The 18,208-nt window shown below is 47.6% G+C and overlaps 1 pseudogene; it reads left to right on the top strand.

Moving 5' to 3' along the window:
* LOC115176485 (probable leucine--tRNA ligase, mitochondrial) overlaps positions 1-17,979 on the top strand; it is a 54,316-nt pseudogene extending 36,337 nt beyond the window's left edge.
* Positions 17,980-18,208: the final 229 nt, after the last annotated feature.

The raw sequence follows: 18,208 nt of genomic DNA, 5'->3' as shown, positions 1-18,208 counted from the left end.
CGCCTGAGGTAGAGTATCTCAAACTGTAGACCACACTACCTACCTAGAGAGTATTCATCTGTATTTTTCGTAGCTGTTTACATACCACCACAGTCAGAGGCTGGCACTAAGACAGTATTTTATGAGCTGTATTCTACCAAAAGCAAACAAGAAAACGCTCACCCAGAGGCGGCGCTCCTAGTAGTCAGGGACTTAAATGCAGGGAAACTTAAATCCGTTTTCCCAAATTTCTATCAACATGTTAAATGTGCAACCATAGGAAAAAAATCTCTGGACCACCTTTACTCCACACACAGAGACGCATACAAAGCTCTCCCTCGCCCTCCATTTGGCAAATCTGACCATAATTCCATCCTCCTGATTCCTGCTTACAAGCAAAAAATAAAGCAGGAAGCACCAGTGACTAGATCAATAAAAAGTGGTCAGATGAAGCAGATGCTAAGCTACAGGACTGTTTTGCTAGCACAGACTGGAATATGTTCCGGGATTCCTCCGATGACATTGAGGAGTACACCATATCAGTCATTGGCTTCGTCAATAAGTGCAGCGATGACGTCGTCCCCACAGTGACTGTACGCACATACCCCAACCAGAAGCCATGGATTACAGGCAACATCCGCACTGAGCTAAAGGGTAGAGCTGCCGCTTTCAAGGAGCGGGACTGTAACCCGGAAGCTTAAGAAATTCCACTATGCCCTCCGACGAACCATCAAACAGGCAAAGCGTCAATACAGGACTAAGATCGAATCGTGCTACACCGGCTCCGACCAACCATTACAAAGGGAAGCACAGCCGAGAGGTGCCCAGTGACACGGGCCTACCAGATGAGCTAAACTAATTCTATGCTCGCTTCAAGGCAAATAACACTGAAACATGCATGAGAGCACCAGCTGTTCTGGAAGACTGTGTGATAACTCTTTCCGCAGCCGATGTGAGTAAGGCCTTTAAACAGGTCAACATTCACAAGGCCGCAGTGCCAGATGGATTACCAGGATGTGTACTGCGAGCATGCGCTGACCAACTGGCTGACCAACTTCACTGACATTTTCAACCTCTCCCTGTCCGAGTCTGTAATACCAACATGTTTTAAGCAGACCACCATAGTGCCTGTGCCCAAGAACATGAAGGTAACCTGCCTAAACGACTACCGACCCGTAGCACTCACGTCTGTAGCCATGAAGTGCTTTGAAAGGCTGGTCATGGCTCACATCAACACCATTATCCCAGAAACCCTATACCCACTCCAATTTGCATACCACCCCAACAGATCCACAGATGATGCAATCTCTATTGCACTCCACACTGCCCTTTCCCACTTGGACAAAAGGAACACCTATGTAAGAATCCTGTTCATTGACTACAGCTCAGCGTTCAACACCATAGTGCCCTCAAAGCTCATCAATAAGCTAAGGACCCTGGGACTAAACACCTCCCTCTACAACTGGATCCTGGACTTCCTGACGGGCTGTCCTCAGGTGGTAAGGGTAGGTAACAACACATCCGCCATGCTGATCCTCAACACAGGGGCCCCTCAGTGTTGACTCCAACACCATCATTAAGTTTTCCGATGACACAACAGTGGTAGGCCTGATCAACGATGAGACAGCCTATAGGGATGAGGTCGGAGACCTGGCCGTGGTGTGCCAGGACAACAACCTCCCCCCTCAATGTGATCAAGACAAAGGAGATGATTGTGGACTACAGGATAAAGAGGACCGAGCACGCCCCCATTCTCATCAACAGGGCTGCAGTGGAGCAGGTTGAGAGCTTCAAGTTCCTTGGTGTCCACATCACCAACAAACTAACATGGTCCAAGCACACTAAGACAGTCGTGAAGAGGGCACGACAAAATCTATTCCCCCTCAGGAGACTGAAAAGATTTGGCATGGGTCCTCAGATCCTCAAAAGGTTCAACAGCTGCACCATCGAGAGCATCTTGACTGGTTGCATCACTGCCTGTTATAGCAACTGCTCGTCCTCCGACCTCAAGGCACTACAGAGGGTAGTGCGAACGGCCCAGTACATCACTGGGGCCAAGCTTTCTGCCGTCCAGGGCCTCTATACCAGATGGTGTCAGAGGAAGGCCCTAAATATTGTCAAAGACTCCAGCCACTCGAGTCATAGACTGTTCTCTCTACTACCGCACGGCAAGCGGTACTGGAGCACCAAGTCTAGGTCCAAGAGGCTTCTAAACAGCTTCTACCCCCAAGCCATAACACTCCTGAACACCTAATCAAATGGCTACCCAGACTATTTGCATTGCCCCCCCCCCCTCTTTTACACCGCTGCTACTCTCTGTTGTTATCATCTATGCATAGTCACTTGAATAACTATACCTACATGTACATATTACCTCAACTAACCGGTGCCCCTGCACATTGACTCTGTTCCGGTATCCCCCTGTATATAATCTCGCTGTTGTTATTTTACTGCTGCTGTTTAATTACTTGTTACTTTTATTTCTTATTCTTATCCGTTTTTTTTAAACTGCATTGTTGGTTAGGGGCTCGTAAGTAAGCATTTCACTGTTGTATTCGGTGCATGTAACTGTCATGACTGTCCTGATCAGGTCAGGGTACAGGAGACCACCACCCTACAGATTATCTCCCAAACCCCCAACAGAGGAGGAGAGATCTAGGGGTCTGAAGATGTGGGGGTTTTATGACACCTCATGCCCATAATACAGAGAAATTCCTTTGTCCTAACAATGGAGAACTGGCCTCAGAACATTAAACATGCAATAAAGGGACTTTGGAACAATGGTTTCCGTCAGCCACAATGGTGGTTATGACGAAAAGTGGAATATTAAAATGTATGTAACTTTTGTATTTGTTTTTAAAGGTTAAGAGATGACGTTATTATGAAAACATTGTACCTTTAAGAGTTTTCCCAGTATATGCCTGATGTTTATACATTGTACGCTGTTTGGAAAATATCCAAATCAAAACAGAATGTTTTGATAAAGATGAAATGTGAAGTTAGTGTCTAAAATCGGATTTTTAGCCAAATCTAAGCCTTGCCCCCTTTACTTGGTCCGCCCAGAGAATTGCCCTAAAGGCTGTTACACCCACTTCTGACCCGAGGGTATAAGACAGGAGAGTGAAGAATTAACATAGAAGACTATTGACCCCAAGCTGCAGCTAAGGTCTAACAAAGTCGACGAACCCCAAAACGAAACACAAGGTTGAAGACAAAGAAATATTTTTCTACACGAGCTACGGACGAGTAGCTGTGTCTAAGCGGGTGAATTCAAGCCGAACCACCCAGCCTCCACTCTCCATTGAATCGTGGTATCGACACCATTCGAGCCGAAGCTGTGAGCTCTGAGCTACAGAGCTGTCTGTCCTCAGAAGACCCCTTTCCGATCAAGGGTGAGGATCAGACCACTTAGCCAAGAAGGACACTGACATCGTGAGGACAACCAGAGAGTTGCGCCGGAGAACTGCGTCATTTAGAAGCCTAAACGACCCACGCGGAGCTTCCCACCTGAGAACTCCAACACGTAATTACATCATTATATTCTGACCCATAAGAGCGGCAGTTCGGGGCAAGGCTAATTTTAAATAAGCATGGCTGACAAATGAACCCAAATGTATATTTCTCTCGTGTACTTCCTTTCTTTCTCTCTCTTTAAAATCCCCATTTTGGGTAACAAGCGCCATAGTGTGTTGGCCCGTTATACTAAGTCCTAATCAATAGCTAGACTGTGTTTTGTGTATGTGCATTTTTATCATCATTTTAGCTTGCTAGTAAATAAATAATCAACTAAGATTGGTGTGGTAAATTCAGTGGTAAAGCCCGGGTCCGTGCAGATTCCCGGATTATACGACTTTCAGATTATGAGACTGTAGAGGAAATTGATTAATTTAGCGACTGTTGTAATCGATATTCTGATATCCTTTGAGTTAATTTGGGAAATAGAAACAATCAAAACAATGTTCCCATGGTGCCCCAGGTTAATGAGTTAATAATTGCTTGATTCATTGCTTAATTCATTTAATCACGTAATTATAAACCGTTAATCATTCGATGAGCAACAGTCGTCACATTAACTAATACAACGTCACGACATAACTCATAACATTTGATAATCATTTAGGCAGGTTACCTTCGCTTTCTTGTGCACAGGGACTATGGTGGTCTGCTGGAAACACATCAAAATGGATGCTGTCAAAAATGGATTGAATTCAATTGGATTTACCCTGCTGTAAAGCTGCTTTAAGAGGGTGCTGGCCTCTCCCTCTTTTATTTCTTAGCTGGACAGATTATGCCAGAACTGAAAAAGCAATTAAACTGTTTGAGCATCCTGTTGGCTTGCTGTGGCCTGGGCTGAGGTTGTGGTAGGGTGGGGGCCACCAAGAGGTTAGTGTGTTTGTGTGTGCGCGGGTGCATGTGTTTTTGGCCTGACACCAGCACACAGGGAGGGTAGGTCATTTTCTGCCCAGTGAGTCTAACTCTTTTAGCCAGTTCAATTATTCTGAGACATCATCCACTGGCAGAGAGGACTGTGTACTGTGTAAGGTGACACACACTCACAGATTGATATAGCACTATCTAAGGAGCATTGGGAGTTTTGAGCCGAGGTACAGTGTTTTCCCAGCCAGCCAAACTTACGTCTAAATCCTCTTCCTCATTGTTGTCTGGTGACTTGGTCAGATCTACAACCAGACAATTCCTATCTGAAGGATCTATTTGAGAGGGAGGGTTACTTCACCTCTCCTCTCTGAGCTCTGATTACTCATCATCAAGATATACATTTGTGTGTGTGTGCGTGCATGCGTGCACGCCTTCAGGATGATGCTCCTTGACTTGAGGGATAGATGTTATTAGGCCCAGGCTGCCCCCTAGAGGATATATCTACACATACAGTTGAAGTCAGAAGTTTACATACACTTAGGTTGGAGTCATTAAAACTAGTTTTTTAACCATTCCACAAATTTCTTGTTAACAAACTATAGTTTTGGCAAGTCGGTTAGGACATCTACTTTGTGCATGACACAAGTCATTTTTCCAACAATTGTTTACAGACAGATTATTTCATTTAGAATTCACTATCACAATTCCAGTGGGTCAGAAGTTTACATACACTAAGTTGACTGTGCCTTTAAACAGCTTGGAAAAGTCCAGAAAATGATGTCATGGCTTTAGAAGCTTCTGATAGGTTAATTGACATAATTTGAGTCAATTGGAGGTGTACCTGTGGATGTATTTCGAGGCCTACCTTCAAACTCAGTGCCTCTTTGTTGACATCATGGGAAAATCAAAATAATTTTCCCAAAAGCTCAGAAAAAACATTGTGGACCTCCACAAGTCTGGTTCATCCTTGGGAGCAATTTCCAAACGCCTGAAGGTACCACGTTCATCTGTACAAACAATAGTACGCAAGTATAAACACCATGGGACCACGCAGCCGTCATACCGCTCAGGAAGGAGACGCGTTCTGTTTCCTAGAGATGAATGTACTTTGTTGCGAAAAGTGCAAATCAATCCCAGAACAACAGCAAAGGACCTTGTGAAGATGCTGGAGGAAACGGGTACAAAGTTATCTATATCCACAGTAAAACGAGTCCTATATCGACATAACCTGAAAGGCCGCTCAGCAGGGAAGAAGCCACTGCTTCAAAATCGCCATAAAAAAGCCAGACTATGGTTTGCAACTGCACATGGGGACAGATCGTACTTTTTGGAGAAATGTCCTCTGGTCTGATGAAACAAAAATAGAACTGGTTGGCCATAATGACCATCGTTATGTTTGGAGAAGAAAGGGGAGGCTTGCCGAAGGACACCATCCCAACTGTGAAGCACGGGGGTGGCAGCATCATGTTGTTGGGGTGCTTTGCTGCAGGAGGGACTGGTGCACTTCACAAAATAGATGGCATCATGAGGTAGGAAAATTTTGTGGATATATTGAAGAAACATCTGAAGATGAAGTTAAAGCTTGGTCGCAAATGGGTCTTCCAAATGGACAATGACCCCAAGCATACTTCCAAAGTTGTGGCAAATGGCTTAAGGACAGCAAAGTCAAGGTATTGGAGTGGCCATCACAAAGCCCTGACCTAAATCCTATAGAAAATGTGTGGGCTGAACTGAAAAAGCGTGTGCGAGCAAGGAGGTCTACAAACCTGACTCAATTACACCAACTCTGTCAGGAGGAATGGGACAAAATTCACCCAACTTATTGTGGGAAGCTTGTGGAAGGCTACCCAAAACATTTGACCCAAGTTAAACAATTTTAAGGCAATGCTACCAAATACTAATTAAGTGTATGTAAACTTCTGACCCACTGGGAATGTGATGAAAGAAATAAAAGCTGAAATAAATCATTCTCTCTACTATTACTCTGACATTTCACATTCTTAAAATAAAGTGGTGATCCTAACTGACCTAAGGGAATTTTTACTTGGATTAAATGTCAGGAATTGTGAAAAACTTGAGTTCAAATGTATTTGGCTAAGGTGTATGTTAACTTCCGACTTCAACTGTAATATCAAAGACCAGACACCTTACACATAATGTAGTCATATTTACTATAACAGCATCTATTGTTGAGCTACTTGTTATATTGGTGAATTCCTTCACATTATTATTATTCTCTCACTATACTGTAAAAAGAAGTTTAAACAAGAACAAATCGACAGAAAACACCAAATATAAATTGGAGTTAAAACAGTTTACTTCACTCAAACTAACTTGTGCCCCCCTCTCTCCACCCCAGGCCTTTTGAGCGCTACCTGGCAGACCACTGGCTTCCTGTGGACGTGTACATTAGGGGAAAGGAGCATGCTGTTATGCACCTGTACTATGCACGCTTCCTCAGTCACTTCTGTAGGGATCAGGGCCTAGTGGGACACAGGTACAGCAACTATTGTTCACTAGTCGATATCAATAGAGCTATTGTGCCAAACGGTTGTACCCACTTAGAGGTGAATCCTAACTTCCAATGAAGCTGAATTTTCACTTAGTCTCCCATTGACATCAAGTGAAAATGTCCACTTAAAAGTAAGTGGAAGCTAACTGAAGGCACCATTGCCAAAATGTCTTTGTAACGTTTGTATAATTATCAATTATTAATTAATTATTATTAAAAAAAATGTTAAAAACGGCAAAATGAAATAAGCTCTATGAATGTCCACTCCAGGGAGCCTTTCAAGAAGCTGCTGGTGCAGGGCCTCATCAAGGGCCAGACGTTTAGAGCTGCAGACAGAGGAAGAGAGACAATATCGACTTCACAGGTGGGAACAGCAGGGTGGGGACTTTACACGTCTGCATTCACAGGTTAGAGTTAGTAGACATCCCTCACAGATGGATTCCTGAGGTTGCTCAGAAGTTTTTCCTGGTCAGGTCCTAGAAGAAAGAATGGAGGAGCCCCGTCTTAACCCTTACCCTACAATTTCTGCGTCCTCGCGGAAATCAAATGAACATAATCAAAACATCCCCATGAAAATATGTCTGTTTAAGCAAGAGATATCGCCCTTCTGCATCTGTGGTGAAAGGTGGTAGAGCTAAAGCGGTGTTTGTCAGACCATGAGACATCCCGAAAATCGGTCTTCTCACGAAAACGTCTGTAGCGTCCGAACAGTTTAGCCTACAAACTATTATGACCATTCTAAGATTCTCACGAACACAGTGGCATTCTCCGTTTTCCTCTAGGATGACCACAAGACTCGTCTGAAGTCAGTACAGCCTCCTCTGCCAACTTCTGTCTGTAGCGTCCGAAACGATTTGAGCTACACACTAATATGTGTGTGGAAAGCTAACAAGCTGAGACTCTCACCAACACGATGGTGTTCTTCGTTTTTCTCTAGGATGCCCATAAGCCTCACAAGACTTGTCTGAAGGTCCCCGGTACCAGTTTAAAACATTTATGGAAGTACAGTATATGGAGATGGTTTAGTACCTAAAATAAGGGGATACAGTGTAAATGTAAGTTTGCTATCATAAATGTCAGCAACACCTCCGCCTTTGCCGGATACGCTGGGGATATGGTCACTAGTGTAACCAGGAGGTGAGGCCTCATTTAACACAGTAAATTCATCAGGCTTAAGCCATGTTTCAGTCAGGCCAATCACATCAAGATTATGATCAGTGATTAGTTCGTTGACTATAACTGCCTTGGAAGTGAGGGATCTAACATTAAGTAGCCCTATTTTGAGATGTATCACAATCTCTTTCAATAATGGCAGGAATGGAGGAGGTCTTTATTCCAGTGAGATTGCTAAGGCGAACACCGCCATGTTTAGTTTTTCCCAACCTAGATCGAGGCACAGACACGGTCCCAATGGGGTTAGCTGAGCTGACTACACTGACTGTGCTAGTGGCAGACTCCACTAAGCTGGCAGGCTGGCTAACAGCGTGCTGCCTGGCCTGCACCCTATCTCATTGTGGAGCCAGGGGAGTTAGAGCCCTGTCTATGTTCGTAGATAAGATGAGAGGTAGAGGGTTAAAAACCATATTTTTCAATTTTTCATTCTCTTCCTCGAAATGTTTTTCTGGATTTTTTTGTGGCTTTTCTCCTCTTCCCGTTGCTTGGCAACTGGGTAAACACGGACACTGGCTCCGTTCATGGAGGTGAGGCTTTATATCACTCTGTCTGAGGGCTTCCACACTGGACACACACAAATGAGTTCTAGCCCTGAGTAAACAGACTGATCAAGGAATTGACTGAAAGATCGTTCATGTCTATCTGTCTGTATCTCAGGAGGCTTTTTTTAAAACAATTTTTCTTCTACTGTCAGTATTTGCTTTTTACATGTGCCTGCAGGCAAATCCGAAATGGTACCCTAAATTGTGCACTACAAAAGTAGTAATAGAGTGCCATTTCAGACAACGGCCAGTCTGCTGGAATTGTATAGAGGTGTCCTGTGCTAACCATTGCCTTGTCCCCTGTGTCAGGTGAGGAGCTGGTGCAGGTGGGTAGAAAGGCCGGGCTGCAGGTGACGTGGGAGAAGATGTCCAAGTCGAAACACAACGGCCTGGACGCTCAGGAGGTGGTGCAGCAGTATGGCATCGACACTGTCCGTCTTTACGTCCTCTACGCTGCTCCCCCTGAACAGGACATCCTCTGGGACGTCAAGAGTGAGTTACACGCACCCTGTGACCCCCAACCCCCACCCACACCTCTACCCAACCTACAATAGACTGTGTGGCATAGCATTATTTATTTTGCAGTCAAATTACTGTATGTTGTGGGGGAGTTTAATGAAACTGTTCCTAAACACAGAGAAGTCGTGGTTTCATTATTCTATTTGTGTTGTACTACCCACCTTTACCAGTAGGTGTCACTAGCTGAAGTCACTGCAGATGACTGAAACTGCCTTATCATGCTCAGACCTTATACCTGAATATGTAAATACATTGAATATTTGTATCATCCGGGTCTTCTTACGTGTGACATCTGAAATGGGTATTTGTCATACCAGTATTAGTCTCTCTCTTATGTTCCCACTGCGGAGCTTGTCATCAAATGTTCAATTAGTGCTGCAGGTTTCACTTGAAGTGTTAATATGACACTGGAGGCATCCCGAGTAGAGCAGTGTTGCTGTGTCACTAGAGATTCTGGTTGGAGTCCAGGCTCGGCCGCGACCGGGAGACCCATGGGCTGGCGCTCAAGTGGCCCAACGTCGTCCGGGTAGTCCGGACCCAACACGTCCGGGGAGTGTTTGGCTGGCAGGGATGTTCTTGTCCCATCGCGCTCTAGTGACTCGTGTCGCATGCCGGGCACAGTGCACGCTGACATGGTCGCCAGGTGTACGGTGTTTCCTCCGACACATTGGTACGGCTGGCTTCCGGGTTAAGCGGGGATTGTGTCAAGAAGCAGTATGGCTTGGTTGGGCCGTGTTTCGGAGGACGCATGGCTCTCAACCATCGCCTCTCCCGAGTCCGTACGGGAGTTGCAGCGATGAGACAAGATTGTAACTACCAATTAGATAGCACAAAAAAGGGGAGATTTTTTTTCTTCTCTAAAAATAAGAAAATATTGACACCTCTAGTTATAGCACCTTATTGTATTGCATGAGGAATTATAGGCTACATCCATACTATACATTTTAGCCTCAGCGCTGCATAACAGGAGAAGCTGCTGTTCTCATTTCATCCTGGGATCTATATGGTAACCTGAGACCACTCTCGGGTCTGACAGCCCAGAGTAGCCTAGCGGGTGTGAGGATCAGAGAATGGAAATTGATTTGATATCCAATAGTGCCGCTTTCACACTTTATAAATAGCCGGCTTGTGTTCCAACTCCCTCAGTGCAGTCGGTGGGGTTTGATTCTCTTCTCGCCCTTCAGAGTCCGTGCTGTTAAAGGGCCCTGTGCGTGTGTGTGGCCCGGCCCACCCTAAGCCCCCCCAAAGCCACGGCCATCCTTCAGAGTCCGTGCTGTTAAAGGGCCCTGTGCGTGTGTGTGGCCCGGCCCACCCTAAGCCCCCCCAAAGCCACGGCCATCCTTCAGAGTCCGTGCTGTTAAAGGGCCCTGTGCGTGTGTGTGGCCCGGCCCACCCTAAGCCCCCCCAAAGCCACGGCCATCCTTCAGAGTCCGTGCTGTTAAAGGGCCCTGTGCGTGTGTGTGGCCCGGCCCACCCTAAGCCCCCCCAAAGCGCCGGCCATCCTTTGATTCACCCTCTGTCTTCGACCTCCTCCCAAAGGCCCGTGCCAAAAGGGTTCTCTTTCCCAGAAGACTTAGCTGTGGAATGTTCACATGCACAGCCTTCTTGTTTTTAAACACAGTGTGAGCCAACCAGTTATCAGAACCATGTATAGTGATGACATGGAGAAAAAGCTTTTATCCTCTGGTCCTATTGTTGTTTTCCATTCATCACCATGAACCATCACAGGCAGCTGGGAGGTCCTCCCTGATGTGTGTGTGTGTGTGTGTGTGTGTGAGAGAGAGACACAGACAGACGCATACACACAGAGAGAGAGACACGAGGACACACAGAGAGACACGCGCACACACACACAGAGAGACACTCACTCACACACACAGAGACACACACGCACACAGAGAGACACACTCTCACACACACACACAGAGAGACACACTCTCTCACACACACACAGAGACACACACACACACACACACAGAGAGAGAGACACACACACACACACAGAGAGAGAGAGACACACACACACAGAGAGAGACACACACACACACACACACAGAGAGAGAGACACACACACACACAGAGAGACACACAGAGACACACACACACACACAGAGAGAGACACACACACTCACACAGAGAGAGAGAGACAGAGAGAGACACACAGACACACACTGCAAGAGAGAGAGAGACACACACACACACACACAGACACACAGAGACACACTCACACACACACAGAGACACACACACACACACACACACACACACACACAGAGAGAGAGACACACACACACACACACAGAGAGAGAGACACACACACACAGAGAGAGAGACACACACACACACAGAGAGAGAGACACACACACACAGAGAGACACACAGAGACACACACACACACACACACAGAGAGACACACACACTCACACAGAGAGAAACACACACAGAGAGAGAGAGAGACACAGAGAGAGAGAGACACACAGACACACACTGCGAGAGAGAGAGACACACACACACAGAGACACTCTCTCACACACACACACACAGACACACTCTCACACACAAAGAGAGAGAGAGAGACACACACACAGAGACACACACTCACACACACACACAGAGAGACACACAGAGACACTCTCACACACACACACAGAGAGACACACACAGAGAGACACACACACACACACACAGAGAGACAGACAGACACACACAGAGAGACACACACACACACAGAGAGACAGACACACAGAGAGAGAGACACACACACACACAGACACACAGAAAGAAACACACACACACACAGAGAGAGAGAGAGAGAGAGACACAGAGAGAGAGAGAGACACACACACTGCGAGAGAGAGACACACAGACACACTGCAAGAGAGAGACACACACACACACTGCGAGAGAGAGACACACACACACTCACACACACAAAGAAAGAGAGAGAGAGACACACACACTCACACAGAGAGAAACACACACACAGAGAGAGAGAGAGACACACACAGACACACATAGAGAGCGAGATACATACAGATAGAGACACACAGAGAGAGAGAGAGACACACAGACACACACACAGAGAGAGAGACACACACAGAGAGAGAGAGACACACTCACACAGAGAGAGGGAGACACACTCACACACAGAGACACACACACAGAGACACACTCACACAGAGAGAGAGAGAGACACACATAGAGAGAGACGGTATGGCTGGTTAGGATGCCACTGTGACCAACCTGACTTGCGTTTACAGGTCACAGGTCACTTCACAGAGGACTTCCTCCTGAATGCAGCCATCTCTCGACTCATGGGACTCACCAACACACTCTCTGTGAGTGGACACCGTGTGATTGTGTGTGTGTGTGCATGCGTTCAATCTGATCTCTGACATCTTTCTCTGTCCCTCTCAGAACGTGTCGTCTGGCGTGCTGCAGCACAGTGTGGAGTTTGAGGAGGCTCTGTCCACGCTGTGTGTGATGACCGCTCCCATGGCCCCACACCTGGCCTCCGAACTCTGGGCAGGTGGGCCACACACAGAGGGAATTAATGAATTCATAAATAAATAATGGAAAATAATATGAATGATATTTGTTTGTATCAAAAGATGTGTCACATGATGTGGCGTCACATGATGTGTTGCTATGACGATCCCATTCCAGAGAGGGAAAACTAATAGTCTGCTACACTCCTGGTGAGACAGAGACGGAATGGAGAGGAGATGAGAGGACCGTCTGGAATGATGATGTGGGTTTTGAAAGAATCCAACAGGAAGTTATCTCAGGGTGTCATGTTGATGGGGCCTCTTATCCAACACAAAACGCTCTGCAACGCCCTGGTGATGTCATCCCAGTCCATTGAGATCATTTGTTTGTGTGTGGTGTACCCATGTGAATACTTCAAGAATCTGAGTTGATGAACCGAAATTGACATGAAAAGCTATGCAAAGTCAAGGTCTACGAGTTCAGTACACAATCATTTCACAGGAATCTCCTCCAGAATGTGATTGTGACCAAATATCCCCCCCCTGACCCAAACTGAGAATCCCCAGCCCTATCACATGAACAATGTAGCTGATGCTGAGTCAGGACAAAGGTTGACCCATGTGACCTGATGGTATAAAAATAGCCGGAAGAGGAAGTGTTCCCCTGTACTGTCCAGTAGAACATCCCCCTATTGTCAAACACACAGAAACAAGCCCTCTATTGAGGGGCTGGTGCTAGGGGGCTGGAAATCTGGGCTGGGGGCTGGGAGTAGGACTTGTGATCTGGGAGGACTGGCGTGCTGGGAGTAGGAGCTTGGGAGCTAGAATGACTTGGGGCTGGGAGTAAGGGGCTAGGGGGCTGGGAGTAGGTGCTAGGGGGCTGGGAGTAGGAGCTAGGGGGCTGGGAGTAGGAGCTAGGGGGCTGGGAGTAGGAGCTAGGGGGCTGAGAGTAGGAGCTAGGGGGCTGAGAGTAGGAGCTAGGGGGCTGGGAGTAGGAGCTTGGGAGCTAGAATGACTTGGGGCTGGGAGTAGGAGCTAGGGGGCTGAGAGTAGGAGCTAGGGGGCTGAGAGTAGGAGCTAGGGGGCTGGGAGTAGGAGCTAGGGGGCTGAGAGTAGGAGCCAGGGGGCTGGGAGTAGGAGCTAGGGGGCTGAGAGTAGGAGCTAGGGGGCTGGGAGTAGGGGCTAGGGGGCTGAGAGTAGGAGCTAGGGGGCTGGAAATCTGGGCTGGGGGCTGGGAGTAGGACTTGTGATCTGGGAGGACTGGCGTGCTGGGAGTAGGAGCTTGGGAGCTAGAATGACTTGGGGCTGGGAGTAGGAGCTAGGGGGCTGGGAGTAGGAGCTAGGGGGCTGGGAGTAGGAGCTAGGGGGCTGAGAGTAGGAGCCAGGGGGCTGGGAGTAGGAGCTAGGGGGCTGAGAGTAGGAGCTAGGGGGCTGGGAGTAGGGGCTAGGGGGCTGAGAGTAGGAGCTAGGGGGCTGGGAGTAGGGGCTAGGGGGCTGAGAGTAGGAGCTAGGGGGCTGGGAGTAGGAGCTAGGGGGCTGGGAGTAGGAGCTAGGGGGCTGGGAGTAGGAGCTAGGGGGCTGGGAGTAGGAGCTAGGGGGCTGGGAGTAGGAGCTAGGGGGCTGGGAGTAGGAGCTAGGGGGCTGGGAGTAGGAGCCAGGGGGCTGAGAGTAGGAGCTAGGGGGCTGGGAGTAGGAGCCAGGGGGCTGAGAGTAGGAGCCAGGGGGCTGGGCGTAGGAGCCAGGGGGCTGGGCGTAGGAGCCAGGGGGCTGGGCGTAGGAGCCAGGGGGCTGGGCGTAGGAGCCAGGGGGCTGGGAGTAGGAGCCAGGGGGCTGGGCGTAGGAGCCAGGGGGCTGGGCGTAGGAGCCAGGGGGCTGAGAGTAGGGGCTAGGGGGCTGAAAGTAGGGGCTGGGAGTAGGGGATAGGGGGCTGGGAGTAGGGGATAGGGGGCTGAGAGTAGGGGATAGGGGGCTGAGAGTAGGGGCTAGGGGGCTGAGAGTAGGGGCTAGGGGGCTGGGAGTAGGGGATAGGGGGCTGGGAGGAGTGGGGGGCTGGGATCGGGAGTAGGGGCTTTTTGGGAAAAGGCAGGAAAAGGCAACATCCTCTAGCTGATAGCCACAGTCAGGGAATCTGGACAAGATAAACTGTGTGTGGTTCTCGCTCGCTCACTTTCTGTCTCTTTATCTCTCTTCATCTCTCCCTCATAGACAGAAAGGACTAGAGTAAGTGAATATCCTTCATGGAAGCCCCCTGTGGGTCCCCCCCCACATTGGCGTAAGGAGGCGGTAGGTGGGCAAACAGAAGGACTGTTGTTAATCCTCAATCTGTAGGGAGCTCTTGACAGCTTTCCTGTAAAGCTCCATAGAGTTTTCAAAGTTATGAATTTCCCCTATTACATGAGGCATGACCATAGAGATCACAGTGGTCAGATGGTCAGTCAGTGCGGTGAAGTTGTGTAGTGGCTGACGCTTGGAGCGTGTAGGCTGAGTGTCTGTAAAGTACTATAAAGGGCTATAAAAATAAAATATGATTGGTTTATTGCTAGTTTGTGATTTGTTGTCTTCCCCTGCATTCAGGGCTGAGCCAGGTGAGGAACCCCCTGAGCCCTCTCCCGCGGAGGAGACGTGCTGCAGCAGCCCTGGCCCACCCCAGACCCTCTGTACCTGGAGACCCCTGATACCCTGGAGCTGGTTGTACGGGTGAGGCTGTCAAACGCACACTACCAACTGGTAATCTAGGGAAAGGGGGATACCTAGTCAGTTGTACAACTGAATGCCTTCAACTGAAATGTGTCTTTCACATTTAACCCAACCCCTCTGAATCAGAGATGGGGGGGGGGGCTGCCTTAATCGACATCCACATCTTCGGTGCCCGGGGACCAGTGGGTCTACTGCCTTGCTCAGGGGACGAACGACAGATTTGTACCCTGCACCTTAGAGACTTCTGCCCTATGTACATAGTCATTGAACAGTGGTCACTTTAATCATGTTTATAGAATGTTTATTGTTCTGAAATCGTATTGTTCCGAAATCATTTATTTTGATCGCTGAGAAATAAAGCTAATTGATGACTTACCTTATAAGTACATAATGTATTCTCAACCTATCTCATCCATATAACTACTGCTGTACATACCTTCCTACTTATACACACTGTATATTGTTCATACTGTCTATGCACACCACATGTTCATATTCCAGACTTGTTTCTTCTTGTTGGGGGGGATTATTTGTGTGTTAGTGTTTGTGTGTTAGTATTGTACAGTTAGAAACTTACTGCACTTCTGGAGCTAGAAACACAAGCATTTCCCTGCACCTGCTTTAACATCTGCTGATCTGTGTACTCAACAACTAAACAATGTTTTGATTTGACACACACACACTCACTCCCCTTTCACTCACACACATGCCCATATACATGCCAAGGCACACACCCCTACAGATAATGATACAGACTGAAATAAAATGCCACACACTCACAGACATGCTCTTGTGTATACTCAAAATGGCACTCGCACTCCCTTGAACCAAAACAGCCGTAGCCCCATTCATGCGCTCTCTGTAATTTACACAGAGCCTATGATCATATGGCTTGAGAGGGAAAGTGTGTGTGTGTGTGTGTGTGTGTGTGCGTGCAGCCCAGGGTGCCTAGGCAATCAGCAGGCAGTCCAGCTGTGGTGGGCGGGGTCACAGGGTCAGCTGTTCAAAGATCAAAGTCTCTGAGAGATACCTGCTGGGGGGAATCAGAGTCCTCACAAACACATCTCGAAACATTGACTCCGATAATGGATAATAGCCAGCTAAACACTGGCCTGTTCCATGAGGGAGCTGTAATCCTTTCAAACACTCATTAAGGAAAGACATTAACACACATTAAGGAAACAACCGTTTGCCTTTCCACGGTCATCCCGCACACACAGACAGAGTAACACACACACATATACTATTTCTCCCATTGACCCTTTGGCACCTGTATGATGATGCTGGTGTTGGTTAGGATCTGGTCTGAGGCCTTGATGTGTGTTTCCCCAGCCTAGCGGTGCTAACCTCCATCTCACTGGGACTCTGACAGACTGAGGCCTTGATGCGTGTTTCCCCAGCCTAGCGGTGCTAACCTCCATCTCACTGGGACTCTGACAGACTGAGGCCTTGATGCGTGTTTCCCCAGCCTAGCGGTGCTAACCTCCATCTCACTGGGACTCTGACAGACTGAGGCCTTGATGCGTGTTTCCCCAGCCTAGCGGTGCTAACCTCCATCTCACTGGGACTCTGACAGACTGAGGCCTTGATGTGTGTTTCCCCAGCCTAGCGGTGCTAACCTCCATCTCACTGGGACTCTGACAGACTGAGGCCTTGATGTGTGTTTCCCCAGCCTAGCGGTGCTAACCTCCATCTCACTGGGACTCTGACAGACTGAGGCCTGGGTTAGGCCCACAGAGCAGGCCAACACGCACTCTCTCTCTCTTTCGCTCTCTCTCACACACGCACAAAAGTACACACATGCACTGACTAATTATGAGCATATCTTAACACACACAAATATACAGATACCATACGCACACACATAATACACACACTCATAATTGGGAGAAAGCTTAGACTTGACCCACACGCTGATACACAAACATACAAAGACTGAAAATTAGGAATAAAGGTTCCTCCTACTCAGCTGTAGAGGATCTGACTGCCCAGCCCATTTTCACCACAAGCTGGCTGTTTTTAGACAGCTCAGGTTACACACACAGTTTACTGAAAGGAGCGGAGGAAAGGCATATGCATGTTCTATAGTCCCTGATGTAATTAGAGCGCTTTCGATGCAGCCACAGCCTCCACTAAGAGTTGTCTCAGTCAGTGTACGTTATTTAATATGTCTGGACCAAAGTTTGCTCTCACTCAATGTTATCTAGCGATGTAGAGTTTTATGGGATGGTGGTCAAAGTATTCAGGTTTGTACTCTTAACCTTTTGGGTTTCCTCTCCTCCCTTCCATCTCTCCCTTTCACCTCTCAGATCAACAACAAGGTGTGTGGGACGGTGTTGGTGCCTCAACAGGTGGCCCAGGATACGGAGCAGGTACGGGCGCTGGTTCTGGGGAGCGAGCTGGGACAGCATCTCCTTGGATACCGGACCAGCAAGAAGGCCATTCTGTTTCCTAGGACCGCCATAATCAACTTCCTCATAGAGGAGTGACCACTTCATCCTAGATGCTGATTGGTGGACTGTCATGTCAATCAAAAGACCGCAGCCACTCAGAATTGAAGGCGGGGACATCATGTGAACGGAAAGATGAAAGACTATTTGTAAATTAAAACAATAACTAGTATGAACAGACATTTTTGTAAAAAAAAAAAAAAAAACACCTATAGGATTTGATTAAAATGATATATTTTGCATTTGGTCTGATCTTTTGTGAAATGTATAAAGCTGAAGAGGAAAGTGTGGTGTTTGTGCTCACACAGTATGTGCTATAGAACCTACAGAACATAGTGCTGAAACTAGCATCATGAAAAGCTGATGAGTGAAATAGGACATCCGTCTGTCAGTTGTGATACCAGGAGTCATACACTGAGACTGGAAGTGTTTTCAGACTGGATGACGTGTATCACTTTCCCCTTGTCACCA

Source organism: Salmo trutta, chromosome 37, assembly GCF_901001165.1.
Source record: "Salmo trutta chromosome 37, fSalTru1.1, whole genome shotgun sequence".
Lineage (NCBI taxonomy): Eukaryota > Metazoa > Chordata > Actinopteri > Salmoniformes > Salmonidae > Salmo > Salmo trutta.
This window is presented reverse-complemented; position numbering and strand designations above follow the sequence as displayed.